This window comes from Oncorhynchus kisutch, linkage group LG17, assembly GCF_002021735.2.
Source record: "Oncorhynchus kisutch isolate 150728-3 linkage group LG17, Okis_V2, whole genome shotgun sequence".
NCBI lineage: Eukaryota > Metazoa > Chordata > Actinopteri > Salmoniformes > Salmonidae > Oncorhynchus > Oncorhynchus kisutch.
Genome location: NC_034190.2, coordinates 40,106,249 through 40,116,890, shown reverse-complemented (window position 1 = coordinate 40,116,890; position 10,642 = coordinate 40,106,249). Strand labels below are relative to the sequence as shown.

Sequence of the window (10,642 nt, the reverse complement as noted above, 5' to 3'; positions counted from 1 at the left end):
CAGTTGTATCAGGTTGGCTGGGTGTCCTTTGGGTGGTGGACCATTCTTGATACACACAGGAAACTGTTGAGTGTGAAAAACCCAGCAGTGTTACAGTTCTTGACACAAACCAGTGCGCATGGCACCTACTACCATACCCCGTTCAAAGGCAATTACATATTTTGTCTAGCCCATTCACCCTCTGAGTGGCACACATATACAATCCATGTCTCAATTGTCTCATGGCTAAAAAAATCCTTCTTTACTGTATAATGGCGTTGGAGAGGATGGCTGCCATTTTATTGACTTTTAATGAACCGTGCTTTTTTTTTTTTTTTTTTTGCATTGTTTGTAACTTATTTTGTACATAATCTTGCTGCTACTGTCTCTTATCACCGAAAATAGCTTCTGGACATCAGAACAGAGAGTACTCACCTTAAATTGGACAAATAATGTTTATTTAATGAGTCGGATGGGAGAGATTTACTGCAGACACCCGAACAGGCCCTCATCCCCGTCGCTCGCAGAGCTTGTGCGGAAGGAGATCGGGGTGCCTTGTGAGGATCAGGCGACTAGAGGCTAATCTGCCTTTGCCACCCGTACTGGTAGCCAACGTACAATCGCTAGAAAATAAATAGAATGAACTAAAAGTACATATATCTTATCAACGGGACATTAAAAGCGGTAATATCTTATGTTTCACCGAGTCGTGGCTGAACGACGACATTAATAACATACAGCTGGCAGGTTATACTCTCTATCAGCAGGATAGAACAGCAGCGTCTAGTAAGACAAGGAGTGGCGGGCTATGTATATTTGTAAACAACAGCTGGTGCACGATATCTAAGGAAGTCTCAAGGTTTTGCTCGCTTGAGGTAGAATATCTCATGATAAGACCACACTATCTACCTAGAGAGTTTTCATCTGTATTTTTCCGTAGCCTTCTACATACCACCACAGACTGATGCTGGCACTAAAACCACACTCAATGAGCTGTATACTGCCATAAGCAAACAGGTGAATGCTCATTCAGTGGCGATGCTACTAGTGGCCGGACACTTAAATCAGTTTTACCTCATTTCTATCAGCATGTTAAATGTGCAACCAGATGGAAAAAAAACTCTAGACCACCTTTACTCCACACACAGAAACGCGTACAAAGCTCTCCCTCACCCTCCATTTGGCAAATCTGACCATAATTATATCCTCCTGATTCCTGCTTTAAAGCACAAATTCAAACAGGAAGCACCAGTGACTCGGTCAGATGAAGCAGATGCTAAACTACAGGACTGTTTTGCTAGCACAGACTGGAATATGTTCTGGGATTCTTCCGATGGCATTGAGGAGTACATCACATCAGTCACTGGCTTCATCAATAAGTGCATCGATGGCGTCGTTCCCACAGTGACTGTACGTACATACCCCAACCAGAAGCCATGGATTACAATCAACATCCCACTGAGCTAAAGGGTAGAGCTGCTGCTTTCAAGGAGCGGGACTCACCCGGAAGCTTACAAGAAATCACGCTATGCCCTCTGACGAACCATCAAACAGGAAAATAATCAATACAGGACTAAGAGCTAAATAACTTCTATGCTCGCTTCGAGGCAAGTAACACTGAAACATGCATGAGAACATCAGCTGTTCCGGACGACTGTGTGATCGCGATCTCCACAGCCGATGTGAGACCTTTAAACAGGTCAACATTCACAAGGCCGCAGGGCCAGACAGATTACCAGGATGTGTACTCCGAGCATGCGCTGACCAACTGGCAAGTGTCTTCACTGACATTTTCAACCGCTCCCTGTCTGAGTCTGTAATACCAACATGTTTCAAGCAGACCACCATAGTCCCTGTGCCCAAGAACACTAAAGTAACCTGCCTAAATGACTACTGACCTGTAGCACTTGCGTCTATAGCCATGAAGTGCTTTGAAAGGCTGGTCATGGCTCACATCAACACCATTATCCCAGAAACCCTAGACCAACTCCAATTTGCATACCGCCCCAACAGATCCACAGATGATGCAATCTCTATTGCACTCCACACTGCTCTTTCACACCTGGGCAAAAGGAACACCTGTGTGTGTCACGCCCTGATCTGTTTCACCTGTCCTTGTGATTGTCTCCACCCCTTCCAAGTGTTTCTTATTTTCCCCAGTGTATTTATCCCTGTGTTACCTGTCTCTCTGTACCAGTTCGTCTTGTATGTTTCCAAGTCAACCAGCGTTTTTCCCGGTCTCCTGCTTTTTGCATTCTCCTTTTTCTAGTCCTCCCGGTTTTGACCCTTGCCTGTTTCTGGACTTTGTACACGCCTGCCTGACTATTCTGCCTGCCTTGACCATGAGCCTGTCTGCCATTCTGTACCTCCTGGACTCTGATCTGGTTTTGACTTTTTTGCCTGTCCACGACCATTCTCTTGCCTAACCCTTTGGATTAATAAACATTGTAAGACTCCAACCATCTACCTCCTGTGTCTGCATTTGGGTCTTGCCTTGTGACTTGACAATGTGAGAATGCTATTCATTGACTACAGCTCAGCGTTCAACACCATAGTGCTTTCAAAGCTCATCACTAAGGTCCCTGGGACTAAACACCTCCCTCTGCAACTGGATCCTGGACTTCCTGACGGGCCGCCCCCAGGTGGTATGGGTAGGTAACAACACACCCGCCACACTGATCCTCAACACGGGGGCCCCTCAGGGCTGCATGCTCAGTCCCCTCCTGTACTCCCTATTCACTCATGACTGCACGGCCAGGCACGACTCCGACACCATCATTAAGTTTGCCGATGACACAACAGTGGTGGACCTGATCACCGGCAATGACGAGGCAGCCTATAGAGGACAACATCCTCTCCCTCAATGTGATCAAGACAAAGGAGATGATTGTGGACTACAGGAAAAGGAAGACTGAGCACGTCCCCATTCTCATCAACGGGGCTGTAGTGGAGCAGGTTGAGAGCTTCAAGTTCCTTGGCGTCCACATCACCAACCAACTAACATAGTCAAAGCACACCAGGACAGTCGCGAAGAGGGCATGACAAAACCTATTCCCCCTCAGGAGACTGAAAAGATTTGGCATGGGTCCTCAGATCCTCGAAAGGTTCTACAGCTGCACCACTGAGAGCATCCTGACGGGTTGCATCACTGCCTGGTATGGCAACGGCTCGGCCTCCAACCGCAAGGCACAATAGAGGGGAATGTGTTCGGCCCAGTACATCACCGGAGCCAAGCTTCCTGCCATCCAGGACCTCTCTACCAGGCGGTGTCAGCGGAAGGCCCTAAAAATTGTCAAAGACTCCTGCCACCCCAGTCATAGACTATTCTCTCTGCTACCGCATGGCAAGCAGTACCGGAGCACCAAGTCTAGGTCTAAGATGCTTCTAAACAGCTTCTACCCCTAAGCCATAAGACTCCTGAACATCTAATCAAATGGCTACTATTTGCATTCCCCCCCCTTCTACACTGTTGCTACTCTCTGCTATCTCTGCTATTATCTATGCACAATCACTTTAGTAGCTCTACGTACATGTACATATTACCTCAACTAACCGGTGCCCCTGCACATTGACTCTGTACCGGACCCCCTGTATATAGCCTCACTATTGTTATTTTACTGCTGCTCTTTAATTATTTCTTACTTTTATTTCTTACTTTTTTCTGTATTTTCTTAACTGCATTGTTGGTTAAAACTTATTCAGGATCGGTGGGTCCCCTGCAGGACGTTGAGCTAACTTAAACCAATGTGATTAGCATGAGGTTGTAAGTAACAAGAAGATTTCTCAGGACATATACATATCTGATATTTGCAGAAAGCTTAAATTCTTGTTAATCTAACTGCACTGTCCAAGTTGCAATAGCTATTACAGTTCTAGAATACCATGCTATTGTTTAAGGAGAGTGCACAGTTTTGAACATGAAAAGTTATTCATAAACCAACTAGGCACATTTGGGCAGTCTTGATACAACATTTTGAACTGAAATGTAATGGTTCATTGGATCAGTCTAAAACATTGCACATACACTGCTGCCAGCTAGTAGCCAACATCTAAATAGCAGCTGGGCTGGAATAATACATGATGGCCTTTCTCTTGCATTTCAAAGATGATGGTACAAAAAAATACAACAGAAAGGTTGTTTTGTTCTTGGTATTATCTTTTACCAGATCTATTGTGTTATATTCTCCTACAATCCTTTCACATTTCCACAAAATTCAAAGCGTTTCCTTTCAAATGGTACCAAGAATATGCATATGCTTTCTAGGTTAAAAGTAAAACCTTGAAATCAGCCCTAGCCTTTACAGGAAGCCAGAGGCTAGCACTTGACAATGTACTGGAATTGTTGGGTTCTCGTCAAGATTCTTGCAGCTGTAATCTGCACTAACTGAAGTTTATTAAGGCCTCGTGCCATATTTGGGTAGGGGGAAAGTAGGTCATTGCTGTAATCTAATCTTGAAGTGACAAAAGCATGGATTGGCTTTTCCGTATCACAATTCAATTCTTTATTCTGCTCCCCAAGCACTTTCAACTGGACGTGTACAACAGTGACGGCTCCCGGATGACAGAGAGCCAGATCCATGCCGAGCTCCTGTGAATCAGGGCTGAGTCCTGGAAGACGGACAAGGAGCCCATAAGCATCCTGACCAGTGAGCATCGCCAGACCTGAGGCCAGGCCTGCAGCCGGCTGCTCAAAGGTAGGCAGATGATAGAACACAGCATTATACTATACATACCCATAACAATACCTAAAGTATGGGACGTCCAGGGTGTGGAATGCAGAGGCACGACACTGTTTTCATATGCTAGGTCTCTGAAGTTCGAAATGTTTCATTTTTTATTACCTTCAGTAAGGACTTAGGGGGATTGTTCGCTCAGTGCTTCACCTTTCTTTCATGTTCTCCCTTTTTTCTTACACATATAAATTGAACAAGGAGTCAGTTTGAACGATTGAGAAGGGACTTTTCACCTTGTGTCTGGACTCTCCAGTCATGAGGGTCTCAGATGACAGTTATGAGCCATGTTCTTCTCTCTTTCTCCTCCACCCGCACTCTATTGGTTAAGAGTGTTGGGCCAGTAATCATATAGGTTGCTGGATCAAATCCCAGAGCAGACAAGGTCAAAATCTGTCGTTATGCCCCTAAGCAAGGCAGTTAACCCACTGTTCCCCATCCAATGAAGATGTGGATGTCGATTATGGCAGCCCCCCGCACCTCTCTGAGAGGTTGGGTTAAATGTGGAAGACACATTTCAGTTGAATGCATTCAGTTATACAACTAGCTAGGTATCCTCCTTTCCTTTTTCCCCAATTTCTCCAGGGTCGCCGCCAATAATGGCTGATCCCTGGCTCTGACTCCACTCTCCGAGGGTGTCTCTGGGGGAGTGGGATATGCCAAACAATCATTTCCAATTCACATGTATAATACACACTTGTACATGTATGAAATAGGACACATGTAAGCACCCTCCTAATTATTATTAGAGAGATTAAAGTAGATGTCACGTGTCAAAATTTTGATTGATGACCCTATGTGAACCTATGTGAACTCTATGTGAACCCTATGTAGTGATGACGTGTGCATGTCTTCTGGTCAGGCAAGCCTGGTTAGGTGGGGGCTATGGGTTGAGTAAGGGTCCATTTGACAGGCCGTTAATGATTGATGACCCAAGCCTGATTTATGACCCTATGTAATGATTTATGACCCTATGTCATGTAGAAGGGTGCATGCCCAGGGGTGTTGTTGGGGTTGAGTAAGTGACCATGTGTCAGGTCAACCTGTTACTGTTTCTCACGGTTTGGGGTGGTTAATGCCCCTTATAAAGCGCCTGAACAATACCTGTTTAAGACTGTACATGATAACCCCCCTGAATATTAAACAAAAATGACACCTATGCCAATTTTAGGGATGTTATGCTCGGCTTGTCATGAACCCAGTGACCAAAGCCTTGAAGAAGTTCTGTGTGAAGCTCCAGAATGTTTTAAAGGATTTTTGGGTACGAGTGAGGGCCACATGTCTTACATATTCCACCCGGAGGATTCTACGGTAAAGATATTCACAGACCGTGGACCCAAACCCCTTTATCCTGCAAAACCTGGGAGTTTTCCCCCGGCTCTGGGGATGAGAGAATGGCTAAACATCAGGCTGGCTCTTTGTAAAATTGAACAGGTCCTGAGTGGTACAAATGTGCCAGGATATGCGTTGGAAGAACAGGTCTGCGGCCGCAGTGATCTCAAGGCTCTAAGAATTGCTTCAATGGACTATAGCCCTGACAACAAAGTGACAATTTTAGCCTGTGACCTTTATGATAAGTATAATGCTACAAAGTCTGTCAATTCTCCTGTAGCTTCCAGAGCACGCAAACATGTAAACTTTTTTATTCCTGTGTTTAGTTTTAAATGGGTGGATTATCCAATTTTCATAACACTTATGAATAAGCTGGACATTCTCTTCCAAAATGGGGAACAGTTAAAGCGCTGGGCGAGGCTTTCCTTGAGACAGAGTCAAGACCAAAAGGCCCGACGGAGGATCTACCCCTGGAGTGAAAACTTACCAAGTGTTGATGGACCTAGCAAGAGAGCCTTGCCTTTTGAGGGCGAACTCGACACGGACAATGGCGGTTGGTTGCATAAGCTCCCAGGATCTGTAAGAAAGGCATCGTAAAATACCTTAAGAATGTAAGGATATAAAATGTATGTACTAAATATTTTGAATGAAATAAATGGTTTTAAAATCAGAATCTCACCACGTTATGAACTCTCGTGTTTGTTCACTCTTAGCGCAGTCTGTCCCTGAGAAAAAACTTGCGGAAAAAGCCATGTGCGCGCGTATGTGCGTGAGGGAGTTTTCTGTAGTGGCTGTGTGTGTGTGTGTGTGTGTGTGTTTCAAAAACAGAAAAAGGGGGGCGGGTTGTTTGTTAAAAAAATACCCTTGCAGTCGTTTGAAACCAAGGTTTACACTAGCCTGCAAAACAGATGCCTACCCCCCAACAATAATATTGTGTCTTACGACTCCTAATCTTAAAGGCCTTTCATAAAACTATTTTTTAGGTGGGCTAAAAAGTCATTCATCCCAGCGATGTCGAGACCAACCCACCCCCATGCATCTAGGTGCTAGCACCCCGGAGATTTTAGAAGATCCAAAAGGATCCTAATGTTTAGACACACCCAATACCATGTGTTTGAAATGTGTCAAATATACCATGGGCGGGGGTATAGCCCGAAAAAAACGACAAACCCCAAATGCTATGTAAAAATCATTCAGGGGTTTTTCTCTAGGTCGTAGGGTACAAAAGCGCTAGAAACCATGGGCAATGTTAGCAGCGTTTTAGTTCCGATGCAAACAGCACCTCCAGAAACTCCAAGAATCGTTATCGGACTGAAGCGTTAAAAAAGATAATCGGGGAAAACAGTCTAATGGATCTATCGCAAGGTGAGTTCTTGAAATAAATCTTTATTAGATTTGGTTGTTGTGGGGAATTGTTTGAAAAGCGTGGGATGTTATAGAAATATTAAACAATCATTAGGATCAGTATGCTTACCGTATAACAAGGCAATATTAGCTAAAGTGATTATAGCTTTAATATTGTCGAATGTTTTATAGATTCTGAAGCATTCACGCAGATACTCCGAGGTATAACTGAGCTCGAACCATCCAATGGGGCTCCGGAACAAAGTGCAGACAAACAAACGCCTACCCTGAATTGTAAACGTAAGTAAGCTCCAAGAATTCCATACATAAAAATATTTATACCTTAAAAACAAAAAGTGTGGGCATCTTATATTAAAAGTTATTTTATATGTTTACAGAGGACCTAAAGCCTAGAAGGTTAAACGAGGCCCTATGGAGCCTGAACGGTTTCTGCGAAGCATATGACTACGAGACAATTCTGCCCTACTCCCAGGATGTATTTACACAAAAGCAGCGAACAGAGACTTTAAACGGCAGGTCAACTCCCCTTGGCCAGGACAACGTTGTCCCCCATATTTCTAAACACCAAAGGATAATTAGTGCTCAGATCCACAGTTCCGCTTCACCCGAACAATTCTACTTGGCCGATATTCACGAGACGTCGTTCCAAGGACAAGGTATGAATCAATTATATATTATTATTTATATATATTATTATTTTAATATTTATATATATTTTTTTATGCCGGAATATGTTAAAACAAGGCCTAATGCTGTTTTTTTTTTTTTTTTTTTTTTTTTTCAGGCTCCCCATCTACCGAACCTGCAGATGCTGTAATACAGGTTGAACAAAGACATCAGCCCCTGGTTTCAGAGCTTCTTCAGAACAGCCCTCGTCAAAAAAGCCGAGGTATTTAATTAATGTATTGTTAATATATAGGCTTATATCTGAAATGTATTTGGCATTTTTAACATATTTTAGGGTTAATAACCTATTTTTGTATGTATTATTTTTATTTCAGACTCCTCACCGGCTTATAAAGACAACGCACAAACATCGGAGGATGCCCAGACAAGCATCCCCGAGGAGGCTCCAAAGACACCAGTCAAGAAAACAGCGAAACCTGATGATTTCAAAGATTTAAATGACATTTCTGAGGTAGACGATTTGATGTTCTGTGAAGCTGCCAACCTTCTTGAATCGGCCAATTCTGTGGGGGAAACAGCAGATTCTGAAATAGACCAAGAACGTTTTTTCAAAGCGTTTACCCTGGGTTTAAAATCACGAAAGGCTCTACTCCAGAGGCGCATGTGTATTCTACTCGAGCATCAATACAATCAGGATGTGTCATTCTGGCGTAGCGAGCTACCCCGTATGTTAAAAAACATTAGGGCTAAAACAAGCAAATACCGCCGTTAAAAAACACACATGTAAACACACACACACACACATCCTTAATTAGACAGATGGCGCCCCCTATAGACCAAAGTGAGACAATTGAAACCCTCTTAGCCATGATCCCTACAGAGCTCCAAGATATAGTTAACCATATGAATGATTCGGGGGTAATTGACATAATGACAATAGATGAAAATCTATTATCACAGATTCCCTCCGAACTCATAGACATTATTACACGTATGAATGAGTCAGGGCCTTCCGAGGAAAACATGTTAACACAGATTCCCGAAACCATCATATCTCTAATTACCCAGCTTAACGCGAGCCCTAGGTTTAATTCGGCCCCACAGACACCTCTAAGACAGCCTTTAACAACATTGTCCGAAGAGTCTGAAAGTCAATATGATGTTTTTGAACAGTTGGACAAATGTCTAGCAAATCTGGAGGGGGGCGGTCTTGAGATCAGTGTACAGAACGAGAGCGCTAGGTTTAATTCGGCACCCCAGACACCTATAAATCAGCCTTTAACACCAATGTCCGAAGAGTCTGAAACCCAATACGATGTTTTTGAACAGTTGGACAATTGCCTAGCAAATCTGGAGGGGGGAGGTCTTGATCGAAGTGTACATGTTTTGCGTCGAAATAAATTCAGCAATATTGAGGTTCGCCAGTTTTTCAATTTCGCATGGGGGGGTCAGATTCGGGAATATGCTGTGTTTTACGTAATGCTTATGGACACTTTGAATGAACTGTTAGCGAGGATTAGAGATTATAGCGAACCTAGGGATCTCTTACAGTTGGAAATTTGTGGAGACAGTCTACAGAGCAAGGTATCGCTTATTTTACAGAATGGTGAAGCAGAGCTTGAACAATTTGTTAAACTGCTAGAACGCCTTGTTCAGTCAAATTTAAACGTGCTAGCAGATAGGACCCTCGAACTTGTAGTACAATTAGTACGACAACCACAAGGGGGCGGGGGTCAGAGACGAAAGCTCGAGAGTTTAATGCAGTCCGAAATCATAAGCAATAAAAGGGCCTATCTCATAAACGTTCACAATCCAGGTAATAAGCTATGTTTTGCCATAGGTTTGGCCCACTTACTCAGCCCAGGATGTACTGATCAAGCCGCGTTACAAAAAGCTCGAGAGCTACAAACTGCGGTGGGTCTCGGTATACAGGATGCTGTGGCTTTCTCAGACATAGTCAAATTTGAAAACTTTCTGAACATCAAGATTGTGGTTTTGTACCACAGTAGGGCTAATGACGCTCTCCTCAAGTTCCAAAATATACCCGAACCACATCCTAAGACTATGTACTTTTATGTGCAAAATGAGCATTACTATGCCGTAACTAACATCACAGCCTTTTTAGGCGCTCCATATGTCTGTCCAGCCTGTCATACCGGCTACACACGCATGGGGGGGCACTCGTGCCGTTACAACTGTTCAGTATGTCTGGATAAACATTGCCCTATGCAGCCGCTAAACTTGACCCCCTGTGCGGATTGTCACCGCACATGTCGTTCGGCCTACTGTTACGAAAAACACAAAACTGAAACATGGCATCCCAAGGCATGTAAATCTGTAAGCAGTTGTGACATTAACAAGAAATGTCCAAAATGTCATTGCAATTACAACCTTAAAATAGATAGCCCTAAACCTCATGTTTGTGGAATTATACACTGCCCAATCTGTAAAGGTCCTTTGAAAAGCAGAGACGCGGAAGCGGTTCAAGAAGTAACACATGAGTGTTACATTCAGCCCTTGGCTGAAGATGAACATACAGAGAAATATGTGTTTTATGATTTTGAGACAAATCAGCAATCAGGGGTTCATTTGCCTATTTTTGTGTCAAC

General features: G+C 43.6%; 1 pseudogene; it reads left to right on the top strand.

Moving 5' to 3' along the window:
• The first annotated feature begins 4,447 nt into the window (after positions 1-4,447).
• LOC109906946 (carnitine O-acetyltransferase-like) overlaps positions 4,448-10,642 on the top strand; it is a 60,757-nt pseudogene continuing 54,562 nt past the window's right edge.